The following is a 17,098-nucleotide window of genomic DNA, read 5'->3' on the forward strand; positions in this document are numbered from 1 at the left end:
CCTAGAGAAATATCAAATTGAGATTTTGATATTCTCTTAGGTAATCAAGGCAATCCGGGCCTTAATTTAGAAGTGCTACTCTTGTAGAATTTTTAAATGGTATAAATCAAACAAGAAATCAAGAAATGCCAATTTGGGTCTTGACATTTTCTTGGAGCACTTTGGGCAATCTAGGATTAGAATTTAAGTTAGCTAAGTGATTAAGGATACTTAGATAGGTAATCTAAGTATTTTATTTGTGTTAACTTACCATGGTTGTTTGCCATATGCCATGTCATGACATCATATTTAATTTATGATCATTTGAAATGTCATAATAATGCTTAGGTTATTTATATGTCATGTTTATTTAAGTTTCAAACTTTATGCCATGACATCATGACATTGGCACATGTTTTCATTTATGATATTATTTCATGCCATGTCATCATCTCTTGCATTAAGAATCAATGAAATTGATTTAAGGATAAAAACACATTTTGATATTGAGATCAAAGTGTAGTTTAGAAAATGCATGAGAACTTAGCCTAAGATGACCTTAACCCATATCTCACATCAAATTGACTTGAATGTGGTTTGATACACCTTAGATGTGTGTGAGATATTAGGATCATGAGTTAGGATCAAGGTGCATTATTCTTGTACCTAGATGACCCTAATTCAAGAAATCGGGGATCATAGGGAAAGCTTGTGTACAAGTCATGTACATTTAGCCCTAAGATTATGGTCCTAAATTCAAATGGTTTTAAAAGCATTTTAAAATTGATTTGAAAAACCTTGATGAAGCTTTCCTAGTGATAGCATTCATCATTGAACATTGTGATACAAAGTTGAGTTAAACTTGAACTATTTCAGAGTTTTTGAACTTTGTATCAAGATTGAAAAATGAAAGTTATTTTCATCGAAAATTATTTTTCCATGATAGTATATGTTATGAGGAATGTATCCTCAAAATTTCACAATTTTTCAAATTTTCTGGAATTTTCTAGGAGTTTCTGAATTTCGGAAGGAAAATCAGAAATTCTGATATCAGAATTGTGGACCGATCAGGAGGTTGCCTGATCGGTCCAGGGGTGCCTGGATCGGTCACCGTGACCGATCCAGGGAATCCCTGATCGGTCTGGTGACCGATCAGGGCGTGCCAACTTGCTATTTTTCGACTGGTTGTCTGAAATTTCAGCTCTGGAAGTTGGGTTTTGTGGATTTCTAAATGTTTGAAACTCTCCAAGACATTGTTGGTGCAATGGTCAAGGGGGAGTTGACCTTTAGGGGGAGTGTTTACCTAATTGTCAAGGGGGAGTTGACTTTTAGGGGGAGTTTTTACTCCAAAATACTTTTGAGGATTAGTGATATGGGATTATCACTAAGTTGATTGTTGAGTTTAGTATCAAGGGGGAAATTAAGAGTTTCAATGAAAGGTATGGGACTTTCATTAGGAAGAAACTCTTGACCTTGATACCCTCCTTTTTTCTTTTTGATGTGTGTCAAAAAGGGGAGAGCGTTCATTGGAGAATTATTGGAGAACCCAAGTTAGGTTATCGGGTTAACCTAAGCTAGGGAAGAATGTCAAGGAATGTTCAAGGAAGAACATTGGAATTCTTTTTGATGTGTGTCAAAAAGGGGGAGAATTATTGGAGAACCCAAGTTAGGTTATCGGGTTAACCTAAGGGGAGAATGTCCAGAGAATGTTCAAGGAAAGAACATTGGACATTGGAAGATGGTTGGAAAACCTAAGTTAGGTTATCGGGTTAACCTAACTTGATTATGGGTTTTGTCAAACATCAAAAAGGGGGAGATTGTTGGTGCAACCTTAGGTCAAGGTTGACCTGGTTGACCCGACTCGAGGTGACTTGACTCGAGTTGTATTTTGATGTTTGACTTGGGAAGATTGTCGGTGCAACCTTAGGTCGAGGTTGACCTAGTTGAGTTGCATGTTGATGTTTGACACTCGTGGAAGAGTTGTATTCTTGATATGGGACAAGAATAGATGTTTGGGAGATTATTGGTGCAACCGTAGGTCAAGGTTGACCTGGTTGACCTGATTCGGGAAAAAGTCCAAGTATGGAGACTTGGCAACGGAAAAGCCCAAGCAGGGAGCTTGGCACGCGAGAAGTCCAAGTGTGGAGACTTGGCACGGGAAAAGTCCAAGTATGGAGACTTGGCACTGGAAAAGTCCAAGCAGGGAGCTTGGCACAAGGGAAAGACCTAACTGGGATGTTAGGCAGGTAGAAAGTCCTGGTGAGTGAAACCAGGCAGTGGGAAAGTCCTAACTGGGATGTTAGGCAGTGTGGAAAGTCCTGGTGAGTGAAACCAGGCAGTGGGAAAGTCCTAACTGGGATGTTAGGCAGTGTGGAAAGTCCTGGTGAGTGAAACCAGGCAGTGGGAAAGTCCTAACTGGGATGTTAGGCAGTGTGGAAAGTCCTGGTGAGTGAAGCCAGGCAGTGGGAAAGTCCTAACTGGGATGTTAGGCAGTGTGGAAATCCTGGTGAGTGAAGCCAGGTGGAAATCCTGGTGAGTGAAGCCAGGTGAAAGTCCTGGTGAGTGAAGCCAGGCAAGGGAAATCCAGATGGATCAGGGATGATCGGACATCTGGTGTAGAGAAAAGTCCAAGTGGGTCAAAGGGATTGACCGGACACTTGGTGGAGAGTCTTAGCAGGTCAAGGGTGCCCGGATGCTAAGCATGATGTACCAACAGTCAAGGTTGACGGATGTTGGTTTGGGAGACTTGGGACTTGGTTTGGGCAAAAAAACTCCGGATCGGTCTGCCGACCGATCCAAATGCGAACAGTGCTGATCGATCCGGTGACCGATCGATAACAAACGAAGGGTTATAATCTGATCGGTCCGGAGACCGATCGGAGAGTATGAGCAGACGCACCACCTCTCGCAGAGAGGTGGGATCGTCCGGGGACCGATCGGGGGCCCTGATCGGTCCCCATGACCGATCGGAGGAAGCTGATCGGTCCACGGACCGATCAGGAGATGATCAGAGTTGGCACTCTTCTGTGTGTATCTGATCGGTGCGGGGACCGATCAGGATAGAGCCTGGCACGCTGACCAGCCCCAGACCGATCAGGGTGATGCCTGATCGGTCCACACACTAGCCGTTGCGACACAACGGCTAGATTCTGTGTCTTCTGTGTCTTCTTCGCAGGTGCAGGTATAAGACCTCTACAGGAGACGAAGAAGATAACAACTCTCTTTCTCACGAGACTGTGATTTGAGCTTTGCTGAGCTCTCATTGTGTTGAAGCTCTGCGTGAGTTTCCTGCTGGTTTTCTAGCTGAGTTTGGATCCTAGAAGCTGCTGCTTCACCTGGTTTCCAATCGACAACAAGAGGCAAGCAAGTGTCTTTACATTCCTGTTGTTCTTGTTTTCCTGTTCTTCTTGTACTCCTTATTGCTGTTGCAAAGATTGTGGTGAGGTTTCTCCACCCAGAAGGAGTATATATATTAGCCGGTTCTCCGGGGGCTCATCCACCGACGGATTGATAGGGCTCGTCCACCTCACGGACACGCCGAGGAGTAGGAGTATCATCTCCGAACCTCGTTACATCCTTGCGTTGAGGTTTGATTTCTTCTTCCTTTTTCTTTCTACGTTGTATTTCCGCTGCACTAACCTAATCGTAGGAAGAAACGCGAAAGATTGGGGTCGGCTATTCACACCCCCCCTCTCTAGCCGTACGAAGAGATCCTAACAGCAAAGACATTCAAAAATAGATGTGTATTTTTCACCTAAGAAAGCCGTGCATACCTTTCTTTCAGGATCTTGCAAAGACTAATTATTGATTGCAATTTTGATACATAGTAGTTGTTCTCAAAATTGATGTGTAGTAACCTAAGAAAGTTGTGCATACTTGGTGAAATCGCAACTTACATTTTTACTGGACTCATCATCGATCATACTTGGAGAATTCATATTTGATAACTCATCTTGCTTTTTATCAACTGTAGAACTCTGTAGATAGATGTAGTTATGTTCAATATTAACAAATAACAAAAGCAAAATCAATTATCACTAAAACATAACACCAAAAGTATATTTCGCCAAATATACAACCAAACCTTTTTTTGAGACTTTGTCTTCATCTTTTTCACAATTTGCTCAATTTTGGATTGTTTTCGTTTCATCGGTGGACGTCCACGAGACCTTACTTTTAGAGGACTGTGAAACTGTTTACTCTCATTTCTTGATTCTTCATATATTTTATTGCTGTCCTGATAACCATCCAATGAATCACCAATATTTATATCCATAATTCTTTTTTTGGCTTCTTTCAATATCCCTGTTAAAACAAAGCACCTTTCATCATTTTTTGACCCAAGCTGCCCCACTTCTTGTAACAATAGTTGAAGATTATTATATCTTTGTCGTTCCCTTGCATGATGATAAGAATCATCATATATATTGGTGATTCCTTGATATCCACGTTTAATGTCTTTGCGTCATCGTTCCAATATATAAATTTCTGGAACTATAGTGATATTTCTTTTCATCATAACTGACATCAAATGTCTACACACAATTCCACGAAACTCAAAGAGACGACACAAACACTTCATCTGAGATTGTAACTCACTATATTGTACCCAAAATGAAACATTTTTTTGAGTTGCTCCCTCTTTCCCATATATAGTTTCTGTCACCTCAAAAAAGAGTGTTGACCCTTCTTGCTTCACAAATGTAGTGTTACAAAACATCAAACCTCGCAATTCATCTTGAAACAACTTGAATATTTTGTTAGTGTAAACACTTTGAAACTGTTTTTTAATTGGATTGCCACTGATAACTGGAATGAGTGAATTGAAAGATGCAAAATCAGAATTATCTTCCTTTTCAATCTTGCTTTTCAAAGCATTGTCATATTGTTCAATAAACTGTTTCAAAGTTGTTTTTGAATGAACATAATCATCAAAAAATGCATTCATACTTTCGCTTCTTTGACTTGTCGACATCCCTGTCCAAAATTTATCTTTCACATATACAGGCATCCACTTATGACAAATTTCATATAAAGAATTCAACCAATCATTTTTCTCTAAGTTAAATTCTTCGATCAATTTTTTCCAGTTGCTATCACATTCTTCAGATGTCATAGAATTGTAAACAATATTCTTCAAGTTTCTCTTTATCAACTTATAGTTGGCATGACTACTAAACTTCGCTGGAAGTTTTTTCATAATATGCCAAAGACATAAACGATGATGAGAGTCCGGAAATACCTCAACAATTGCAATTTCCATGGCTTTGCATTGATCTGTAATAATAGCTCGTGGAGCTCGTCCTCTCATGCATGTCAACCATGATTTAAATAACCAAATAAAAGTTTCAGAATCTTCTTTAGATATCAAACCACAACCAAGTAATATGGATTCACCATGATGATTTATTCCAACAAACGGAGCAAATGGCATATCATAACTATTGGTAAGATATGTAGTATCAAATGTAATGACATCAGAAAAAGAATCACATGCAGCCCTAGATCTTGCATCAGCCCAAAATATATTTCTTATGCGAGAATCTTCATCTACGTCAATCACATAAAAGAAATTTGAATTTCTACTTTGCATACGACAAAAGTAATTATTCAAGGCTTTTGCATCACCATTCCCAAGCCTTAATCTCCGTGATTCAGCCACATAATTTCTACACTTTCTCTCATCAAACGATAAGTTTTCATAGCCACCAGCTTCACCAACAAATGATTGAAAACTCTTACTTAAAGTTATTCCCGCTTGATCATTCAACTCTAATTTCCTCTTAGTTTGGGAATCTAACACTTTATTACATCTAAACTGTCTTGACTTTCTTGGACTTAATGCATGATTGTGTTCAAGTTGAATACTCGTAATGACACATGATCCATCATTCTGAACTATAATATTAATTTTTGCTTTGCAATCCGTTTTGCTACAGGGTCTAGGATAAAAAGAATTTTTCACTCTAGGAGCAGTCTTACCATTTTTAGAGCATCCGAATGAAAAATACTTCAGCTGGCCATCATCTCCTTTTTTGGAACCCAGCTTTGCAATACCAAAACCAAGAATCTGGGCATAGGATTTGTAAAAATCGTGAACTTCTTCTTTAGCTGAAAAACACATCCCAACTTGTGGAGTATCAACTCTATTTGAGCTTGACGAATCACCCAACACTTGGAAATCACCCTCAATTAATAGTTCTTGCTCCATAACAATTTTACAACCTAAATTCAAATAAAATAGCTATTAGCAAACTTTTATACAGTGAACAAAGAAGACAAATGATATGCTATAAGAAATGATATGCTGCCAGAAGAGATATGTTACAAGAATTACAAATAAATAAATAATATAATATAAAAGAGACCATAGTCATATGAATAACAAAATCACAAATCTCAACAGCAAGACATATCACAAATCATAAAAGATATACAATCCTCCATTGGGATTTCTCCCAAATATTGACAATAAATTTAATAAACAGATATAAGTTAAATAAGTATAACTTGAAGAAAAAAAATTCTGCCTATTCCATAAGATAAGAAAATGGTCCCTTTAACATACTATACTGGAGAATCCATGCCCGATATAGTCACAAAAAACCTTTTGAAGCATCTGTCCAAAGACCTCCTTGAACTTTAGGAGTCATGAATTTGGAGTTGCGGCAAAGTCAAGCTAGACAAAGTTCAGAAGGAATAAGCGTGTTTCCTGATTGGTTGTCCAGTAGACACTCACCTTTCTCGTCAAGGCAGGGTCGCTAGTGGAGGAGCTTTAGGGTTTCCAGAAAGAAGCCGTGGAGGAGCTTCGCGGCTTCGCTGGGGGTGCGCCTTTAGGGTTCGCTCGGCGATGGAGGAGCTTCGATGGTGGCAGATCTCTGCTTTGTGCACAGCTTCTGCGTGGAAGAGAAATTGGAGGAGAGGGCGGTGCAGAAGAGAAGAGAAATAGGAGGAGAGGGCAGCGCAGTAGAGAAAAAGGAGGAGAGGCGCAGGAAGATCACTCGGAGGAGAGTGGGCCGCAGAAGAGAAATCGGAGGAGATGGGTGGGAAGCTTCTGTGGAAGAGAGATCGGGGGGGGAACGAACACAGTTTAGGGTTTTAGTCAAAGTTGAGGTGGACAGAGAGGAATGGAAAATGCATTTTTTTCATTCCACGTAGGAATGGATGACTCATTCCTGACAGCGTTTCGTGCTTTTTTTTCTCGCAGCGTATCATTAAGATCTAGTCTTCTTAATCACTTAAACGGATGAGTGTTACTAATAAGGATCCACGTTGCCATCGACCTAGGACCTAATTTATTACTTGGACCAGGAACCACAAAAATCGCTCCTTTTTTTTTGTTGAAAAAAAAAATCTCAATTCCTTGCATTTCAGATCATTCCTTTCCGCGCCTCAAATCGAAGCATCGAATCGATTCACGACGCGACGGGCGCTTGATCGACCGATCTGGAATCGATTCTGGCGTGAATGCATGCCTCTTTCATCCTTGCTTCGCTTCATCGTGGCATCGTTGGCTGCGGGGGATGGGGTCATGGATTTCGAGCATCGTTAGGGCGGAAGCGGGCGCCGAAGCGGGCCTCGGGGACTTGCCGGAGAGTTGCATCGCGGAGGTGCTGCTCCGCCTCGACGGCAGGAGATCTGCCGGGCGTCGGGGCTCAACCGGGCTTTCCGAGTAGCTGCGTCGGCGAACTTCGTGTGGGAGGCGAAGCTGCCGAAGAACTATGTGTACTTGATGGAGATGTCAACGGATCGGACGGCCATGGCATGTGTTTGCAAAAAGGAGATCTATGCGCGATTGTGCCGGCCGAACCCCTTCGATGGGGGCACCAAGGTATCCTTATCTTTCTATTCGAACTAGGGCACTGTGAATTGAATCCAAATTCCTACAGTTTGAGATTCTTGAGTCATCTTTCAACTTTATATGACGTTAGCTTTTGATCCCGTCCGGAAGCTGAGTCGGATGAGGGCGGACCTTGTTGTGCTGAATGTTGACGAAAAGTCGTTAAGATGCTGAGTCAATAAGTTACCCCCTGGACAAGTGCGCACGAGCGGTGGTACGAAGGGAAGAAAGGTTCAGGATGATGGCGCTATCGCTCTGCACACACTCAGACGAGTCACACGGTCGTTAGAGACCAAAAGGGAAAAAGTCCCCGGATCAGGCCCTCCGACGCTCAAGTCAGGTACTTTTTCCCCAGAAATCACAAAGAAAGCCAGAAAAAGCAAAAGACTGGTAAAAAATGACGAGTGAGCGTACCTGCGTAAGGGACAAAGCATCCCTTTTTATACTGCAACTGGGGCTTCTGGAACCTGGCGAATGTCAGGGAATGTCGGGTGTCAGGCTCTGTCTGGCGGTGATCGACACGTGGCTTCCTCTCATAGGCCGGCTGAGAAACCCAGAGGAGTATAAGCCTCCCACTGTTAGAATATTCCCTGACATGTGATGATTGTTCTCTGATAGGTGGTTATGATTCCTTGCAAGCCTATTTGTCATGTAGCGTCTAACCCCCTGACCACCAGCACCCTGGGTCGGCTTCCCGACCTGCACGCTGAGTTCACTTCCTGATCTGATTTTGTTTTCTGTTATCCATAGTATGATCATCCCGACCTACACGTATGATCCATAGTATGATCTGATGACGGTTTGTTGCCGAGCGATGGTGTCTTGCTTATCATCAAGACACGCACGGAGGAGGGATAGCTCGGCCTCGTGCTCTCGTTGCAGACGATCATGGAGGCTAAGATGGCATTATAGGTCAGACTGGAATTTTTCCTTCCTCGCCTTTTCAGCATGAACACAAGATTTAGCAAGGCGATACAAGGCGTCTGCGTCCTGCCAGGCAGCAAGTTGACGGTCTCGCTACACGGTCATGTTTTTTAGCTCGCGCTCCTTCTCGACAAGTTGTTGGGTGAGTAGATGTATTCGCATTTGAGGGGTTGGCTGATCAACCTCGTCGGAAGAGGGCGAATGCATTGTGTCAAGAAGAAATTGGGAGCAGGCAGAGGGACGAAAAGAAAGAAGAAAGCAAAGGAAGGATACGAGAAGGGAGTGTATCGAGGCCTTTTTAAAGAGGAGATTGAGTACTCAAGACAAAGCAATTACTCAGGCACCGTTTCCCAGGCAACCACTGACGCGATTACGCAAGCGTCGTACCACAAACAACCACTAAAGCAATTACTCATGCACCGTATCCCAGGCAATCACTGAAGCAATTACGCAAGCACCGTACCACAAGCAACCACTAAAGCAACTATGCATACAGGATACCCCAGGTGATAGGACATAAAGGTTGGCGTGGTAAGGGGTAACAGGACATAAAGGTTGGCGCGGTAAGGGGTGATAGGACAAAAAGGTTGGTACGGTATGTAGGGCAATAGGCAGAGGGCGCAGAGGTGTGTATGGGTCTAGTCAGTCAGACTTGGGTCTTCCTTCGACTAGACTTGAAGGGGAGGCTTGTGATACGGTGCATAAGTGTGGGGTCTGTGAGGTGATATGGCAAGGAGTCCAGCCTCGGGATGGTCAAAAGTCACGCCAGCAGGGAGGTCAAGAGTCTAGCCCCCGTGGCTAGTCAAAGGTCACGACGGCATGGAGGTCAAGAGACTAGCTCCCAAGGCTAGTCAAAAATCATGCCACCGTGGAGGTCAGAAATCAGAATCGCAAGAAGGTCAACATTCCGACCCGCGTGGGTAAAGTCAAAGATTCAGTTGAACGGGTCAAAGGATAGTATCTATAAGTTGGGCCAGATACGTGGTCGGATGCGATCTCAAAAGGGGCATCGAAAAGGGACCCAATCCCCAGGATCAGATTTAATGGAGGACTGGTACTACGTGTCAGGTGCAACCAAAGATTTGGTGTGACTCGGGATCAGCTTATGGATTGGACGGATATACCGAATACGATTGCCATCACGGACACAGGTCAGGGATCTGACCCAACATGCAGGTCAGGGTGATCATACGTGCAGGTCGGGACGATCATACCATGGATGACAACAGACGGAGACAGGTCAGGGATCTGACCCAACATGCAGGTCAGGGTGATCATACGTGCAGGTCGGGACGATCATACCATGGATGACAACAGACGGACACAGGTCAAAGATCCGACCCCACATGCAGGTCAGGGTGATCATACGTGCAGGTCGGGACGATCATACCATGGATGACAACAGACGGACACAGGTCAGGGATCTTACCCAACATGCAGGTCAGGGTGATCATACGTGCAGGTCGGGACGATCATACCATGGATGACAACAGACGTACACAGGTCAAAGATCTGACCCCACATGCAGGTCAGGAGGATCATACGTGCAGGTCGGGATGATCATACTATGGATAATAGAAAACAAAATCAGATCAGGAAGTGAACTCAGCGTGCAGGTCGGGAAGCCGACCCAGGGTGCAGGTGGTCAGGGGGCCAGACGCTACATGACAAATAGGCTTGCAAGGAATCGTAACCACCTGTCAGAGAACAATCATGACATGTCAGGGAATATTCTAACAGTGGGAGGCTCATACTCCTCTGGGTTTCTCAGCCGGCCTATGAGAGGAAGCCACGTGTCGATCACCGCCAGACAGAGCCTGACACCCGACATTCCCAGACATTCGCCAGGTTCCAGAAGCCCCAGTTGCAGTATAAAAAGGGATTCTTTGTCCCTTACGCAGGGACGTTTACTCGTCATTTTTTACCAGTCTTTTTCTTTCTCTGGCTTTCTCTGTTATTTCTGGGGAAAAAGTATCTGACTTGAGCATCGGAGGGCCTGACCCGGGGACTTTTTCCCTGGTTTTGGTCTCTAACGACCGTGTGACTCGTCTGAGTGTGTGCAGAGCGATAGCGCCATCATCATGAACCTTTCTTCCCTTCGTACCACCGCTCGTGCGCACTTGTCCAGGGGGTAACTTACTGACTCAGCATCTTAACGACTTTTCGTCAACATTCAGCACAGCAAGGTCCGCCCTCATCCGACTCAGCTTCCGGACTAAGTTATAAGTGAGCTCTGCTCTCACGCCCAATAACCTTTCTGGTTGGTTCAATTACTTTCTCGGTCAGTATCTTTATCTCTTACATAAAAAGGAAAGTACCACATGCCTTACAGGTACTACGGCTCACTACTACTTTAGCTCAGGGTAAGAAGAAAGTGAGGTACGCGAAATGCTTTCATTATATTTTCTAGGAAAGATAAAAGATTGTAGATGTTTTATAGATATAGATACTAGCACAGACAGGAGAAAGGAATACAGTCATAAAGTAGAAAATTAGCTTCATTTCACAAAGAGGAATTCGTAGAAAGAAACATTTAATCGCTATCTGATCCAGACACTTGAGGTCTTTCCTCTAAGCAAGCTCTAGCTCGAGCCAGCTCTACCTGGGCATGATCAAGAGTGGTTCGCAGTTGATTAATGATGTCGTTTTGCAGTCGATTCTCCTCTTTTAAAGATGTCACCTCATCCTCATGCTTCAACTTCAAATAGAAGATATGATGGAGTTGAGCGTAAAAGTCTGCTTGAGCTTTCATTTTTAGAGCCATTTCGGCCCGGGTCTTGCACTTGGCCGCTCGCCATAGCTCTTCTAGCTCCTGGCAAAGAGAGGTATGTAGATCCCGGCTCACGGTCATATCATGTAAAGCCTTCTCGGTAAGAGCTAGCCGACGACGCAAAGCGGACAATTCGGGGTATTCCATGAACTTGTTCACAGGGATACAGGGAGTATGTGGATAGGAAGGGTGAAATATCCCTAAAGCTTTTATACGGATGAGGAAGGTGAAAGGACTCTCTCGAAGTTGGAAAAGGCTCTTGGGAACATGTGTCGTAATAAAGGCGGATTCGGCTCGAAAGTCGAAGGGTTAAAGGGATCATGAGGGGCGCTCTGTTGTCTCACAGTTAGGCGGGCATGTCTCATGCTGACTGAAGCATCTTTAAATGATCAGGTCAAGCGACCAAGTGATTCTCACAACAGACCAAATGGGTAAAGGGGAACAGTCAGGATGGACTGCCCAGAAGAAGGAGCCTCTCCAATTAATGGACATCAAGGTCACAGACTAGTACAACGACATAGTTCGGCGAGCATACAAAATATTCATTACAAAACCAGCACTCGTTACACAAGCTCAATAGTAGAGGTATTATTTGTGAATTACATAAGACAAGGGATACAGGCACTATTACAGAAATGAACATCCTACAAGAAGGAACGCCCTACAAGTTATAAGCCACTGAGACAACTAAAGCCGGAAAGGAGCCACTGAGACAACTAAAGCCGGAAAGGAGTCACTGAGACAACTAAAGCCGGAAAAGAGTCGCTGAGACAACTAAAGCCGGAAAGGAGCCACTGAGACAACTAACGCCCGGGCAGGAGTCACCGAGACAATCAAAGCCCAGACAGTAGCCACAAGGGTTAGTTAAGGTCTGTGGACACTACCCTGGGAAGGAACATCCTGGGGGTCAAGAGCCGCTGGGACGTTATAAGTTCAGGCCAGCTCTGCTTGAAGGGATTTGTTGACGGTTTGTTGCCGAGCGATAGTGTCTTGCTTATCATCAAGACACGCACGGAGGAGGGATAGCTCGGCCTCATGCTCTCGTTGCAGACGATCATGGAGGCTAAGATGGCGTTGTAGGTCAGAATGTCATTTTTCCTTCCTCACCTTTTCAGCATTAACACAAGATTTAGCAAGGCGATACAAGGTGTCTGCGTCCTGCCAGGCAGCAAGTTGACGGTCTCACTCCACGGTCATGTTTTTTAGCTCACGCTCCTTCTCGGCAAGTTGTTGGGTGAGTAGATGTATTCGCATTTGAGGGGTTGGCTGATCAACCTCATCGGAAGAGGGCGAATGCATTGTGTCAAGAAGAAACCGGGAGCAGGCAGAGGGACGAAAAGCAAGAAGAAAGCAAAGGAAGGATACGAGAAGGGAGTGTATCGAGGCCTTTTTAAAGAGGAGATTGAGTACTCAAGACAAAGCAATTACTCAGGCACCGTTTCCCAGGCAACCACTGACGCGATTACGCAAGCGTCGTACCACAAACAACCACTAAAGCAATTACTCATGCACAGTATCCCAGGCAATCACTGAAGCAATTATGCAAGCGCCATACCACAATCAACCACTAAAGCAACTATGCATACAGGATACCCCAGGTGATAGGACATAAAGGTTGGCATGGTAAGGAGTGACAGGACATAAAGGTTGGCGTGGTAAGGAGTGACAGGACATAAAGGTTGGCGCGGTAAGGGTTGACAGGACAAAAAGGTTGGAACGGTATGTAGGGCAATAGTCAGAGGGCGCAGAGGTGTGTATGGGTCTAGTCAGTCAGACTTGGGTCTTCCTTCGACTAGGCTTGAAGGGGAGGCTTGTGATACGGTGCATAAGTGTGGGGTCTGTGAGGTGATATGGCAAGGAGTCCAGCCCCGGGATGGTCAAAAGTCACGCCAGCAGGGAGGTCAAGAGTCTAGCCCCCGTGGCTAGTCAAAGGTCATGACGGCATGGAGGTCAAGAGTCTAGCTCCCAAGGCTAGTCAAAAATCATGCCACCGTGGAGGTCAGAAATCAGAATCGCAAGAAGGTCAACATTCCGACCCGCGTGGATAAAGTCAAAGATTCAGTTGAACAGGTCAAAGGATAGTATTTATAAGTTGGGCCAGATACGAGGTCGGATGCGATCTCAAAAGGGGCATCGAAAAGGGACCCGACCCCCAGGATCAGATTTAATGGAGGACTGGTACTACGTGTCAGGTGCAACTAAAGATTGGGTGTGACTCGGGATCAGCTTATGGATTGGACGGATATACCGAATACAATTGCCGTCACGGACACAGGTCAGGGATCTGACCCAACATGCAGGTCAGGGTGATCATACGTGTAGGTCGGGACGATTATACCATGGATGACAACAGACGGACACAGGTCAGGGATCTGACCTAACATGCAGGTCAGGGTGATCATACGTGCAAGTCGGGATGATCATACCATGGATGACAATAGACGGACACAGGTCAGGGATCTGACCCAACATGCAGGTCAGGGTGATCATACGTGTAGGTCGGGAGGATCATATCATGGATGACAACAGATGGACACAGGTCAAAGATCCGACCCCACATGCAGGTCGGGACGATCATACCATGGATGACAACAGACGGACACAGGTCAGGGATCTTACCCAACATACAGGTCAAGGTGATCATACGTGCATGTCGGGACGATCATACCATGGATGACAACAGACGGACACAGGTCAAAGATCCGACCCCACATGCAGGTCAGGAGGATCATACGTGCAGGTTGGGATGATCATACTATAGATAACAGAAAACAAAATCAGATCAAGAAGTGAACTCAGCGTGCAGGTCGGGAAGCCGACCCAGGGTGCAGGTGGTCAGGGGGCCAGACGCTACATGACAAATAGGCTTGCAAGGAATCGTAACCACCTGTCAGAGAACAATCATGACATGTCAGGGAATATTCTAACAGTGGGAAGCTCATACTCCTCTGGGTTTCTCAGCCGGCCTATGAGAGGAAGCCACGTGTCGATCACCGCCAGACAGAGCCTGACACCCGACATTCCCTGACATTCGCCAGGTTCCAGAAGCCCCAGTTGCAGTATAAAAAGGGATGCTTTGTCCCTTACGCAGGGACGCTCACTCGTCATTTTTTACCAGTCTTTTGCTTTTTCTGGCTTTCTCTGTGATTTCTGGGGAAAAAGTACCTGACTTGAGCGTCGGAGGTCCTGACCCGGGGACCTTTTCCCTGGTTTCTGGTCTCTAACGACCGTGTGACTCGTTTGAGTGTGTGCAGAGTGATAGCGCCATCATCCTGAACCTTTCTTCCCTTCGTACCACCGCTCGTGCGCACTTGTCCAGGGGGTGACTTATTGACTCAGCATCTCAACGACTTTTCGTCAACATTCAGCACAGCAAGGCCCGCCCTCATCCGACTCAGCTTCCGGACGGGATCAAATTTGGCGCCGTCTGTGGGAAACACAACAACCTGATCCGGAACTTGACGATGGAGGAGTCTGGCCGCATTCACGTTACTATGACCGCGGGGGAATATGAACTCTTCAAGGAAGCCAAAAGATTGGCGGCCTCAGAAAGACAGGCAACTGTCTCGCGACCACGACAAGCCCCTGCTGAGGCTTCCAAGGAGCCCTTGCCTGTTTCAGATCGGGGTTCCAAAAGAAAGCAACCTGAGGTGTTTCCTCAACATCCTTATCGGGAGCCGGGCATAGGATATTATCAGCCAGAGCCCCAAGTGCAAATCCTAAAGAAGGAGCAACCTCAAGCATCTATAGCTGAGAGTTCATAGCCTCGGGATTCGAAGAAAGGAAAGGCCCTCGTCATACCTGAGGCATTCCCCGAAGATCCGGACAAAATACCTTTTTCAACCAGGATTCTAAATGAAAGATTGCCTAAAGGTTATAGAGCTCCATTGATCGGAGAATATGATGGGAGCAAGGATCCAAAGGATCATCTGCGAAAATTCAAAAACGCAGCTCTGCTGCACCAATATAGCGATGCTGTCAAATCCAGAGCTTTCCTGAATACTTTATCTGGTTCAGCCCTAAAATGGTTCGATGGGTTGCCTCAAGGGTCCATCACTTGTTTCTGGGATTTCAAGACAGCTTTTTTGCGCTGATTTGCTAGCAGCAAGAAATATCAAAAGACAGATCATTATTTTTCGCTTTAAAGCAGGGGCCGATTGAGCCCCTGAGAAATTACATCAATCACTTTAATCAAGTGGCTCAAGATGTCCCTACTGCCACTTCGAAGATTCTGATGAGCGCTTTCTCACATGGATTGGGAGAGGGAGAGTTCTTTAGAGATCTCATCAAAAACCCCGTTCGGAATTTTGATGAGATGGTGGAGAAAGCTGCTTCCTACATCAAGGTGGAAGAAGCGCAAGCGGCTCGAAAGAAGGCCGAAAGGCCACTTCCTTCCACCACCAAGCCGGAAAGGAGGGCTTCTCAACCACCCCCTCAACCCCTACCACGGGTCCGGGAAGCCAGACCTGCCTTTCATGTAACGACCCAATTCCTGAGTACTAAGCTGTGAGCCGGATCGCTACCTTAACTACTGAAGCTACTGTGCTGTACTATGCGGAAACTGGTTAAAATAAAAATTTTACTAACTGACTCTATTAAACTGACAACTGGTACACCCATGCTGTCATAAGGAAGGGTTCAAGACCTTTCCGGTTGGGGTATATGTGCTAAGGAGGATACTTGACCTCTCTTCTGAGCTAGAACTCAAAGCTGACTTCCCAGCTAGCTGCGGTTCGATCCACGGATCGATCAAACTTGTCACGATTCTGTGCCCTGCTGGATCGGTCTGCGGACCGATCCAGGTGTGTCTGGATCGGTCTGCAGACCGATCCAGGCACCTGGAGATGCTGGGATACCTACTGTTCGATGCTGGGTCGGTCGGCTGACCGATCCAGGGAGATACAGTAGGCTACTGTATCCATCTGGATCGGTCGGCTGACCGATCCAGGAAAAGGAGTAGCATTGGATCGGTCTGCTGACCGATCCAGGTTCTGATAGTCTGAACGAAATCAGAATTTCTGATTTCCAGCACTGATTCGTGCCAAAAATCACATACCCAAGCTCTAGATACATGAAAAACACTCTAGCATGTAAATACTAACATTCTAAACATGACAAACTAAACAAGACATAGTTTACTAAGCTATAACACCTAGTAACAAGACTAAGTCATAAAACTAGACATGTTAAGTACCAAAACTGAAATAAAAGCGTATAGATCCCAAGGATCTTTATTCCAGACCCCTTGCACACACACATCATCGTAGCATCGCCCTCCAGCCTCCGCTAGTCCACTTTTCTTTTACCGGTATCTGCAGTATAAGAAAAGTAGCATCTGTAAGCTAAGAAGCTTAGTAAGAAACCATCTACCTCACAAAAACATGCAACGATGCGATTATGTTTTTAAAACATGCTGTTTGAAAACTGAACTGAGCATGGCAACATGGCATGGCATACATACATGTACTGAACTGATCATGGCATACAAACAAGCTGAGCATAGCATACTGTATCTGAAACTAAACATGAATACTGAACTGGTCATGCATATACATCTAACTGGTCATGAACTCAAGTCATGAAAC

General features: G+C 45.0%; 1 pseudogene; it reads left to right on the forward strand.

Annotated features, from left to right (window-relative positions):
- The first annotated feature begins 7,470 nt into the window (after nucleotides 1–7,470).
- The window catches only part of LOC121985175, a 43,583-nt pseudogene continuing 33,955 nt past the window's right edge, over nucleotides 7,471–17,098 (forward strand).

This window comes from Zingiber officinale, chromosome 5B (genome assembly GCF_018446385.1).
Source record: "Zingiber officinale cultivar Zhangliang chromosome 5B, Zo_v1.1, whole genome shotgun sequence".
In the NCBI taxonomy this organism is placed as follows: domain Eukaryota; kingdom Viridiplantae; phylum Streptophyta; class Magnoliopsida; order Zingiberales; family Zingiberaceae; genus Zingiber; species Zingiber officinale.